This window comes from Artemia sp. Qi Xiang Cuo, chromosome 17, assembly GCF_049724085.1.
Source record: "Artemia sp. Qi Xiang Cuo chromosome 17, ASM4972408v1, whole genome shotgun sequence".
Lineage (NCBI taxonomy): Eukaryota > Metazoa > Arthropoda > Branchiopoda > Anostraca > Artemiidae > Artemia > Artemia sp. Qi Xiang Cuo.
The window spans coordinates 5,269,636-5,280,933 of NC_142810.1; the positions used below are offsets into that span (position 1 = coordinate 5,269,636).

The 11,298-nt window shown below is 32.2% G+C and overlaps 1 pseudogene; it reads right to left on the reverse strand.

Annotated features, from left to right (window-relative positions):
* Positions 1 to 7,097: 7,097 nt before the first annotated feature.
* On the reverse strand, positions 7,098 to 8,767 carry LOC148941831 (uncharacterized; annotated as a pseudogene).
* Positions 8,768 to 11,298: the final 2,531 nt, after the last annotated feature.

Genomic DNA, 11,298 nt, shown 5'->3' on the forward strand with positions numbered 1-11,298 from the left:
TTTCCTTCAATTTCTAATCAAATTAGTTCATCTCAAAGTTTCTACGACATTTCCTTCTATACGAAATGCCTTAGTAAAAAAAGTAAATAACAGATTGTGTCCACACCGCTCTTTGCTTAGGCAGCGCTATTGCAATGCCTATAATTGTTTCTTATGACCTACCAAACCCAATTTTGTTTTGATTTTCTCACTTAGTTTTACTCATTTAAACCTTATAGGCAAATGGACTATAAATACAAGTATTTATAGACCTTACTAATAAGGTCAATAGATAAGGTCTGACCTTCTATATAGATAAGACCTTGTATATAAACCCTATTAATAAGATGGGTAAAGGGATTAAGCATATCAGACTTTTCAATGTGTCCATATTTACTAATGAAAGCAGGCTCCATTTCATCAGTGTTGCCACTTTGAAAGGTGAAAATAAACAAGCGGAACTACTAAATTTCATTTTACACTGCTTTTCGCTAGTAAAAATCATGCGTTAACAATCCAAAGACAACTTTTAATCCCAAAGGCAACTGCAACTTCAAAGGAAACCTAAGTCTTCTTAGAATGTTTCATACCATTAGTTCGAAGCCGTATTCAGGAGAGGAGTTAAAGGGTTTGAAAAACTTCTAAGTAACAGTTTTCGGACAGTTTTATTATTTATTTTAAAGCCTAACATTCCGTAAATACAGTCCTCTTCTGCAGTAGTATTTGATATCTTGCGGCAGTTCATAGCTTATGATTGAAAGAAAATGGATACAGAAAACAAAAGCCAATTGAAAAACAAAAATGCAATTATATGATAAAATAAGGCTTCCCTTCATATTTCTCGTTAATTCTTTAAAATGAGCATCTCGTATCAAATAAAGCCTTATTTACAATATATCTCAGACAATAATAATGTCACTACGAATAAACAATGTTGTTCTTCGCTTATAACAGATTAAAAGTTCTAGTGTCCTAATTTTGAGGGACCATGCCCTAAAATTGAGCTTTTTCAACTCAACTTTTTTTCAAGTTAAGACCAAAAATATAAGAATAGATATTTTATTCGATAGAATGTCTTTTTTTTCCATTGGTGTTACGATTGTATGATAAGTATCTTCACTAGAACTTTTTCAGATTCGTGATTCGTCCAAAAGACAGACTAAAAAAAGAGAACATGGCCCCCTTACCCTATTTCTAGCCAAGCATTAAAAAAAAATGTTACATCAGACTGCTTTATTCAAGATATTTCTCATACGGTCATTAAAATCGACCCGGCTCAATGGTAACCGAAACTGTAAAAAACGGAATGTTGGGTTAAAAAAAATGTTGAGTTAAAAAAGCTCAATTTTAGGGCATGGTCCCTCAAAACTAGGACACTAGAACTTTTAATCTGTTATAAGCGAAGAACAACATTGTTTATTCGTAGTGACATTATTATTGTCTGAGATAAAAGCTTTGGTTGATACGAGATGCTCATCTTAAAGAATTAACGAGAAATAGGAAGGGAAGCCTTATTTTATCATATAATTGCATTTTTGTTTTTCAATTGGCTTTTTTTTTCTGTATCCATTTTCTTTCAATCATAAGCTATGAACTGCCGCAAGATATCAAATACTACTACAGAAGAGGACTGTATTTTACGGAATTTTAGGCTTTAAAATAAATAATAAAACTGTCCGAAAACTGTTACTTAGAAGTTTTTCAAACCCTTTAACTCCTCTCCTGAATACGGCTTCGAACTAATTGTATGAAAGATTCTAAGAAGACTTAGGTTTCCTTTGAAGTTGCAGTTGCCTTTGGGATTTAAAGCTGTCTTTGGATTGTTAACGTATGATTTTTTACTAGCGAAAAGCAGTGTAAAATTTAATTTAGTAGTTCCGCTTGTTTATTTTCACCTTTCAATGTGGCAACACTGATGAAGTGGAGCCTGCTTTCATTAGTAAATATGGACACATTGAAAAGTCTGATATGCTTAATCCCTTTACCCATCGTATTAATAGGATTTATATACAAGGTCTTATCTATATAGAAGGTCAGACCTTATCTATAGACCTTATTAGTAAGGTCTATAAATTCTTGTATTTATAGTCCATTTGCCCATAAGATTTAAATGAGTAAAACTAAGTGAAAATCAAAACAAAATTGGGTTTGGTAGGTCATAAGAAACAATTATAGGCAGTGCAGCAGCACTGCCCAAGCAAAGAGCGGTGTGGACACAATCTGTTATTTACTTCTTTTTTTTTACTAAGGCATTTCGTATAGAAGGAAGTGTCGTAGAAACTCTGAGATGAACTAATTTGATTAGAAATTGAAGAAAATGGTGCCTTTTTAAGAGTTCAGAGTGATTGCCCCAAGGGCACGTAGGGGGAAAGGGGGGGGGGGTCATTCTCAAAGACTTGCGTACTGGATTTTTCAGCTATGTTGCACAAAATGGCTATCTCAAGATTTTCCAGTATGAATTCCTCTTGAACTTTCTCTGATATTTTGTTTTATGAAATGCGTTATTCCGGAAAAAAGAAGTAAATAACAGACTGTGTCCACACCGCTCTTGACTAATGACCTACCAGACCCAACTTTGTTAGAATTTTCTCACATGTTTTACTCACCTTGACCTTATAGGTGAATGGACTGTAAATACAAGAAGTCTATAAATAAGCTCTGACCCTCTATATAGCTAGGACCTTGTGTATAATTCTTATTTATACTACAGGAAAATGGAATATGCATAACATACTTTTCAATGTGTGCATATTTACTGCTAAAGGCAGGTTCCATTTCTTCAGTACGGATAAACAATGTAAAAGTCAGTAGAAAAACAAGAACACAATAATCTGATGAAATTCGACTCCCCCTTCTATTTTTCATTAAGCCTTTAAAATAAACATCTTGTATAAACCAAAGCTTTATTTAGAAAATATCTCGTACAATAATAACACCAATACAAATAAATAATGTTGTTCTTCCTTTACAAAAGATTTAGAGTTCTAGTGTCCTAATTTTGAAAAGACCATGCCCTAAAACTGAGCTTTTATAATTCAACATTTTTCAGAATTAAGACTAAAAACATAAGAAAAGATATGCTATTCTATAGAATGTCGTTTTTTCACTTTGGTATTGCGATTCTATGAGAAATATCTTAAATAGAGCTTCGTCCATAAGACAGATTAGAAAAAGAGGGTTGAATTCTCTTCAGCATATAATATCCTCTCCCCCTAAATCCAGCCAAGTACTAAAAAAAAATATTCCGTAAGACATCAGACAGAGTTATATTTAAGATATTTCTCATACGGTAGTTAAACCACATTATTAACAAATTATAAACAATTTACCATATCATAAACAATTATCCATAATGTGCCATAACAGTAAAAACTTACAATAAATAATATATAACAAAAAAATTATAAAGAATGTAAATAACGTTACTTTAAACAATAAACTACAAATAAACGACTTTTTATTTATTTTAAAGTAGTTAATAGAGTTAGAAAATATAGTGTAATAGTTTTAATTTTGAAATGTCAATAGAAACACACTTTATATAGCCTAGATGTAGGATTTCCCCATAAATGGGGCCCAGAAAGGGTAAAACTTTACAAGAGAGTTACATTGACAGAAGATAGTCATTATATCATTAATTAGTATTACACAAAAGATTAATAATTACAAAAAACACAAGCTCAAGTAATTAAAAAGCCAGGTCATTAGAATAAAAAGAAACGTATAAATTTGGCAGAACCAGTAAGGTTAAACAGAAAAGCAAGGTAAAAACAACATAAATAAAAGAAAAGCAATCAAAGAAAAGCAAGCAGTACAAACAGCAAAAGATAAAAAACCAAAACAGCACAGTTATACAAACTATATAAGAGATACAATATATAAGAACAAATGTAATTACTGGAAAACAATGAAAATTGGGAAGAGCAGTTTAACATCAAATATTTACATGTAATAAAAAACATTGCTAGAAACATATTTCTAAATAAGGATTAAACAAAGTACTATAAGAAAAGAGGAAAAAGGCTGGAAATTTGACTAAACTTTAGTTATTTCCTTATACTCTAGAAAATGCGACAAACTACTACTACTACTACAAACAACTCACCGCATCACCCAGCAACCTGAGGCCAACACAGCCACGCACGCTCCTCCTCCATCCCAATGTTTTCAAAGCCTCCCTTTTTACACCCGCCCACGAAGTTCCCATTTCCTTTAAATCTTTCTTTATGACATCCTCCCACCCCAGACGGGGACGACCTGTTCCGTTTAGCCCTAGATGGTTGGCCGAAAAGAACAATCTTCGGCAATCTGTCATCTTTCATCCGCACAACGTGCCCTAGCCACCTCAACCTTTCTTTCATTATAGCCCTAGAGAGCGGTATTGAACCACATTTTGCGTATAGCCTATTGTTTGAAATACGGTCAGTCAGCCGGGTACCCAGAACAATCCTTAAGCAATTTCTCAGGAAAACAACTAGCAAATCATCGTCCGCTTTTCGGAGCGTCCATGCTTCAGAGCCATATTTGACCACTGTCATCACTGTAGAATTTACTAAGCAAGATTTAGATTACAATTTACAGATTTGCATGAATTTTTTAGTCTAATGGTTTGGATAAAGTCAGCTATAATAGCCAGTCAAAAAAAGCTGAATCAAAAACACAAAACTTGGCCGAACTACGTTTCCTGGCCAAAACAACAGGCATCAATTTCATAAATAATCATAAGATGACCGAACAGATTTCCCCGTTAATTATCCTTTCCGACAAAAAAAAAAATCACCTTGATGACGTAGCTTTAGTGAAACTGGGCTGATTATTATGTGTGTTAGCATTGTCTTTCTTATCACAAGTATAGTTGTGTCTGTTTTGTTTTCTTTGTTAAATGTTTTTATTTGTTTCCTTTGAGGATAATTAAATTTTTTATCATTAGAGGAAGAAAATCTAATGTGGATTTTCTGAAGTAATGCTAATAGTTATAGCTTATTTCCCCCGAGGATTATATGCCATACACTTGAAATCGTAAGACAAGGGATTCAATATAAAACACAAAATTATTCAAATTTATATTATTTTTCGCAAATGATTCTATAGTTCTTAGTTTACTCAGAGTTTTCTTTTTTCTTTTAACAAACAATATATTTTAAACCAATAATCTAAAAAAATTTTCATTTTCACCAACTTTTTTACATTTTTATAATACTCCTAAACGATTGATTAATATTTTTATAATGCGCCTTAACAATCGTTTAATTTATTTATTAAATTAAAAAAAAACAAGTTTTTTCAACTGAAAGTAAGGAGCAACATTAAAACTTAAAACGAACAGAAATTATTAGGCATCTGAGGGGGTTCACCTCCTAGTCAATGCCTCGCTCTTTACGCAAAACTTTGAATTTTGTTCGAATCAAAAATCCCTGAATCTCAAAGGCCGTTTAATTAGAATAGATAGCTCTTTTGAAAGTACTAAAAAAAACTTTAGGGTAAATTGGTGAAACTTATATATTTGAAATCAGCATAAAAATCCGATTCTTTTGATGTATCTACTGGTATCAAATATTCCTTTTTTAGAGTTTCGGTTACTTTTGAGCCGGGTCGCTCCCTAATTATAGTTCGTTACCATAAACTGTTTGATAATACGCCTTAAAAACTGCTTAATATTTTTACAATTCGTTTAACAATCATTTAACACTTCTTTATTAATGCGCCACACCAATCGTTTAATATTCTTATAATGTGCCTTAGCAATCCTTAAATGTATTTATAATGCCCCTTAACAATAGTTTTATATTTTGGTAATGCGCCTTAGCAGTTGTTTAATATTTTTAATGCCCCTTAACAATCAATGAATCTTTTTATAATGTTCCTTAACAATAATTTACAATTTTCATAATATGCTTTAATAATTGTTTAATATTTTTATAATGCACCTAACCAGTTGTTCAATATTTTTATGGTGCCCCTTAACAATCATCTAATATTGAATATTTTTTCACAGACCACACTGTATTTCTTTGATGAAACGAATAAAAGTTTCAATAAGGATAATAGACCAGGAAAAAAAAATTGTAACTGTAAATTCAGCGAAATTTTCTCAACAATTGGAAGAAGAAGAAGAAGATGTACAAACTTAACTAAGAATTATAAATTTAGCAACATTTTGTTTACAATTAGAAAAAGAAGAGGATGCCAATCCTAATAAGAATTCAACATAAATTTAAGCAAGATTAAGGAACTCAACAGTTTGAATGAACTCAGTTTATGAACTTTATAAGCCAGTGGACTAGTAACATTCAGTAATCCGGAAGCTATTACATTTGTTTTTGAACAAACATAGTTTGTGTTAAATATAATACTTTTGTATTCCTGCTGATGATGGAGACCGACTGAGTCTTCGAAATACTCTGAACTTTTATATTTGTTTTTCACTGTCTAATAAAGGACTTATCCATATTGAAACTCATATTTGGATCGTTTAATATTTTTCGCCATAGTCACATATTACGATTCCAAGATATTATATTTATCAGATAAAGAATATGGCTTTACCAGTTTATCCTGACTGTCAATTTCAGCTTGAAGCCTTAATTTTTTTTCCATAAGACAACTTTCTTATCTTTGACAGTGTATTCTTAGCAGGAATTCAGATGAACCCTGTGCAAGCTTATTGTTCTGTAGAGACAGACAATTTTTCTTTGTAAGATCAATATAAGCACCATTAGCAGCAGTGTTCTATTTCATAACCCCGTAACAACTTCTGTACAAGCCTTTCGTGAAGCCATTTGTCCCCATATTAAAGTACATGCACATTTGATATTACAATTTAATTTACAAAATATTTAAACTTATGGTGCAAGGAGTAGCCCTGCCTTTTTTGGAATAGAGACTGAAAAGACAAGTTGTTTTGTAAGCATATTGTAAGTAAAGAAAGCATACTACTATCATAGATTCTATATTTCAGGAGATAATCTAGGGTATGTAAGCATTTCGTAGAAAATAAAACATAAAGTAGACTTTTACGATTACTATATCAAGTACTTAAATAGAACTCAGGATTAACCAAAGCTGGGCATGGGCCACAGCTTGGCATAAATTCAAACCTAATCTATGCTGTTATTTTTTTAATTTCCAAATTTTTTTAGCATTTCTAGCAATTTACTCGCAACATTTTTTTGTCCATTAGCTATAGCAACTCCCAACAGTTTATCCCCTTGATTATTACGAGCATTTGTTATAGCTAAGACCTCATCAGGTTTTAATCCTCCAAGCCTGCTGATCGATTCAACTTTACCGTTTTTTATATCTCTAAACAGTTCTTCAATTAATTTCAGTAAAATAATAACTTTTTGATCCTTCGAAAGGTCAACAGGTAATTTACCTTCTTTGTTTTCAATATTATAAGTTGCACCATGCTTTAATAAAGATTTGACAATTTCCAAGGAGTTACTTTTAGCTGCAATATGAAGAGATGTACTACCACTAAGAGTAGTTTTAGCATTGACAAAGTCGTTTGTTTTTTCACGACTGATATTCTCTAGCAAAATATCAACAATTTCTTTATTACATCTGGTAGTAGCAGTGTGCAAGGGCGTATTACCTTTATTAGTTACTTGATTAACATTAGCTCCATTTCTTAGTAAAATGTTCACAACATCTATGTCTCCATAGTCAACAGCGTAATGCAACGATGTTCTTCCATCAATATCTGTCTCATTAGGATCAACCCCATTTTTTAAAAGACGCTGAACAGTTTTTATATCACATATACTAGCAGCACTATTGATTTCTTTCTGCATATACAGGAGAACCTCTGATGCTTCTTGACCGTCAAGCTTCAATCTAAAATTAATCAATTCTAACTTCTTCAAAATATCTACAGCAATTGGATGACTTGGTCCAAAAACAGCTTTGATTTGATCCAAACATTCACTGTAGACTTTAAGAGCTCTGATCCACTTACCTTGAGCAAAAAGTAAGTTTCCCATGTCGCATTGAGTATTCAAAATATCTGGATGGTTTTGTCGTAAAACTTTTTTTTGGATATCGAATACATCTTGATAAGATTTTAAGGCTTCATGATATTTATTTTGATTGCAAAGTACTCCAGCAATGCCTAGTAGTGTTCTCAAGGTATCAATATGATTAACACAAATAATTATTTTCTTCTTTTCCAAAACCTCTTTATAGATTTTTAAAGACTCTTCTAGTTTATCTTATTTGGATAGTACCATTGCTATATTATTTTTGGCACTAAAAGTGAGAGGATTATTTTCACCTAGTGTTTCTTTCCTCTTTTCAAATACTGCAATGTTGATATTTAACGCTTCCTCATATTTTCCCAGTCCATCCAATGCTAATGCCATTTGAAGTTGAGTAACTAAGGTGTCTGAATGATCTAACCCTAGCATCTCTTTTTGTTTCTGATAGACTTCTTGATAAATATCCAAAGCTTTTTCATTTTCCCCCTGTCTTTGCAACACTGAAGCAACGAGGCTTCTTGTGCTTAAAGTGTCGTTATTATCTATACCCAGCATTTCAATTTGTTTGTGGACAATATCTTCAAGTATAGATAACGCTTCTTGGTACATTCCTTGTTTATAAATCACTTTGGCTATTTCTGTTTGAATATCTAATGTTCCAGGGTTGTCTGGTCCTAGAATTTCTTTTCTTCTTTCAAATACACTTTTAAGAATTCTTAAAGGTTTTTCGTAACTACCTTCAAAAAAGGGCTTTGAAGCTGCATCAATCTAAACAAATACTTGTTCTTGGAATATTTCCTTTAGCTGCTGGACTTTGGGAAAGTTACTTTGTATTGCAGCAGTTACTAACGTTTGTTTCTCTCTGTTACGAGTGCTCATAATTGCTTTTATTGTGTCAATATCCTTTATCTTGTTTAAGTCATTAATAACTTTGACATCATTTTCTTTAACTTTTCTAAATGACTCACTTATTAAGTAGAATAGCCTAGTTATATCATTATCTACACATAAATCTGATGGTACTTTGCCACTGTCAGAAACATCATTGTATACTGCACCATAGGACAACAAAACTTTTACAATTTTTAAATGTGAAAATTTTGCTGTATAATGTAAAGGTGTAGATTTTTTACTACCAGCCACACTGGGATTGGCCTTATTCTGTAAAAGGATCTGAACAATTCTTTCATAGCCTTTCCATGCAGCATAATGTAATGACGTTCCCCCGTTAATATTTCTTGCGTCAACAATGGCTCCTGCTTTGATACAAAACTCAGCCTCTGAAGAGTTATTTTGTCTTACATATTTAATTAAATTTTCAGTTGATGCGAATAAATTGATTACATTTTTACTCGTACTCTTTTCAATAGGTTTTCTACTAAATTGATCAGCCATATCATAAATTGCGCCATTTTTTAAAAGAACTTGAACGATGTCCTTATAACCATATTTAGCAGCTATATGCAGAGGACTTGAGCCATTAATATCTTTTGCGTTGATGTCAGCACCTTTTGATATCAAATACTTAACAACTTCTAATTTTTTAGATTCTAAAGCAGGATCTAAATCACCCTTAACTGCAGCATAGTGTAATGATGTTTGATTGGCGTGGCCAGTGTCATTAATAGTAATTCCTTTACCTAGGAAAATTGCACGGTATCTTTGTGACCTTCTCTAGCTGCAATATGTATAGGCTTTGAGCCAAATTTATTTTTAGCATTGATATTTGACCCTTCACTCACAAGATATCTTACAATTTCCAATTTATTTTCCTGTGAAGCAATATGCAATAGTGTAAAATCATCGGTGCCTATAGCCTTTATATCAATTTTTTCATTTTGTAGTAATAATTTCACCACTTCCAAATGCCCATTTGCAACTGCTAATTCTGAAGAAATTTGCAATAATGTAAAACAATCGGTGCCTGCAATTTTTTCATGCTGCAGTAATAATTTCACCACTTCCAAATGCCCATGTGCAGCTGCTAACTCTAAGGGTGTTCTTCTTTCCATGACTTCAGCTTTCAGAATATTCAGTTTTACTAATTTGATAAGACTACTCTCCTTGAATTGAATATTCTTTTAACGCTTAATTTCATCTGATATCCTCGAGAAAGAAAAGACAAGTCCATAAGATATATGAACATATTTAAATGTCACAATAATTCCAATACTTTACCATTGTACACATTAAGTGCGCGCAATTTTGCATTAAATTATTGTGTGCTAATACTCTGCCTCAAATACTTCTGCATTTAAAAAAAGCTATATATTTTATTGCAATGCTGATATCAGCAATGTCACTCCCAGCCAATGGCAGTGAATCAGGACCAATGGTTGACAACACCAACCAAAGGTCAGCATGCGAAACAGTTTTTAAAGATTTAAGATTTTAAATGTAGAATCATTATTCAATATTTTCTTAAATTTACATTTTAGCTTAAGATTTTAGCTCCAAAAATGTGAATAAAGTTTATTAATATTTAAACAATTAATGAGCAACGCATTTTGTCAATAGATAAGAATAAATTGATTCAATAAAATACTTTCCATCTCAAGACCCTATGGGTCTCCCGGTTGTGAAAAAGGTTTATCTGCACCAACCCATGAAAGGCAACGACTACTAAGTAAAAACTTACACAAAATATTGAATGAGATGTTGAACTAATTAAAAAGATATCATTGTCAAAGGTTGTCCAGGTTGTTGAATTGGATTGTGTGCAATATCTAAGGAGCAGTTTAGGGTATTAAGCTGAAATTTTTAAACGGAATGGTAAGGGTAATAAGTTAGGTTAGATTCAGGGAATGTTGACGGGAATACTAGAAAAAATCAAAAGACACTACTTGAGTTCAGGGTGTTAAAAATATATTGATTCAAAAAAATATTTTCCACATCAAAACCCTGTGGGCATCCCGGTTGTCAAAAAGGTGTATCTGCAACAGCCCATGACAGGCAATGCCTACGAAGTAGAAACTTTCACAAAATATTTGATGATATGTTGAACTAATTATAAAGATATCATTGTGAAAGGTTGTCCATTTTGTCGAAATGGATTGTGTGCAATATTTTGGGAGCAGTTAAGGGTATTAATCTGAAAGTTTTTAAAAAGAACGGCAAGGGTATTAAGTTAAAATGTTCAGGGTACGATAACGGGCATACTAAAATAAATCAAAAGATACTACTTGACATTCAGGTTGTCAAAAGATTGAAAGGGAAATTTTTCAAGAACAGCAAGGGAATAAATACGAAATTTCAGGAAATTTGGATACGAATGTTGAACTCAACTAATATGTAGTATGCGCATCTAAGTTGTTGGAATGATCAAAATTCCAGCTAACGTTCA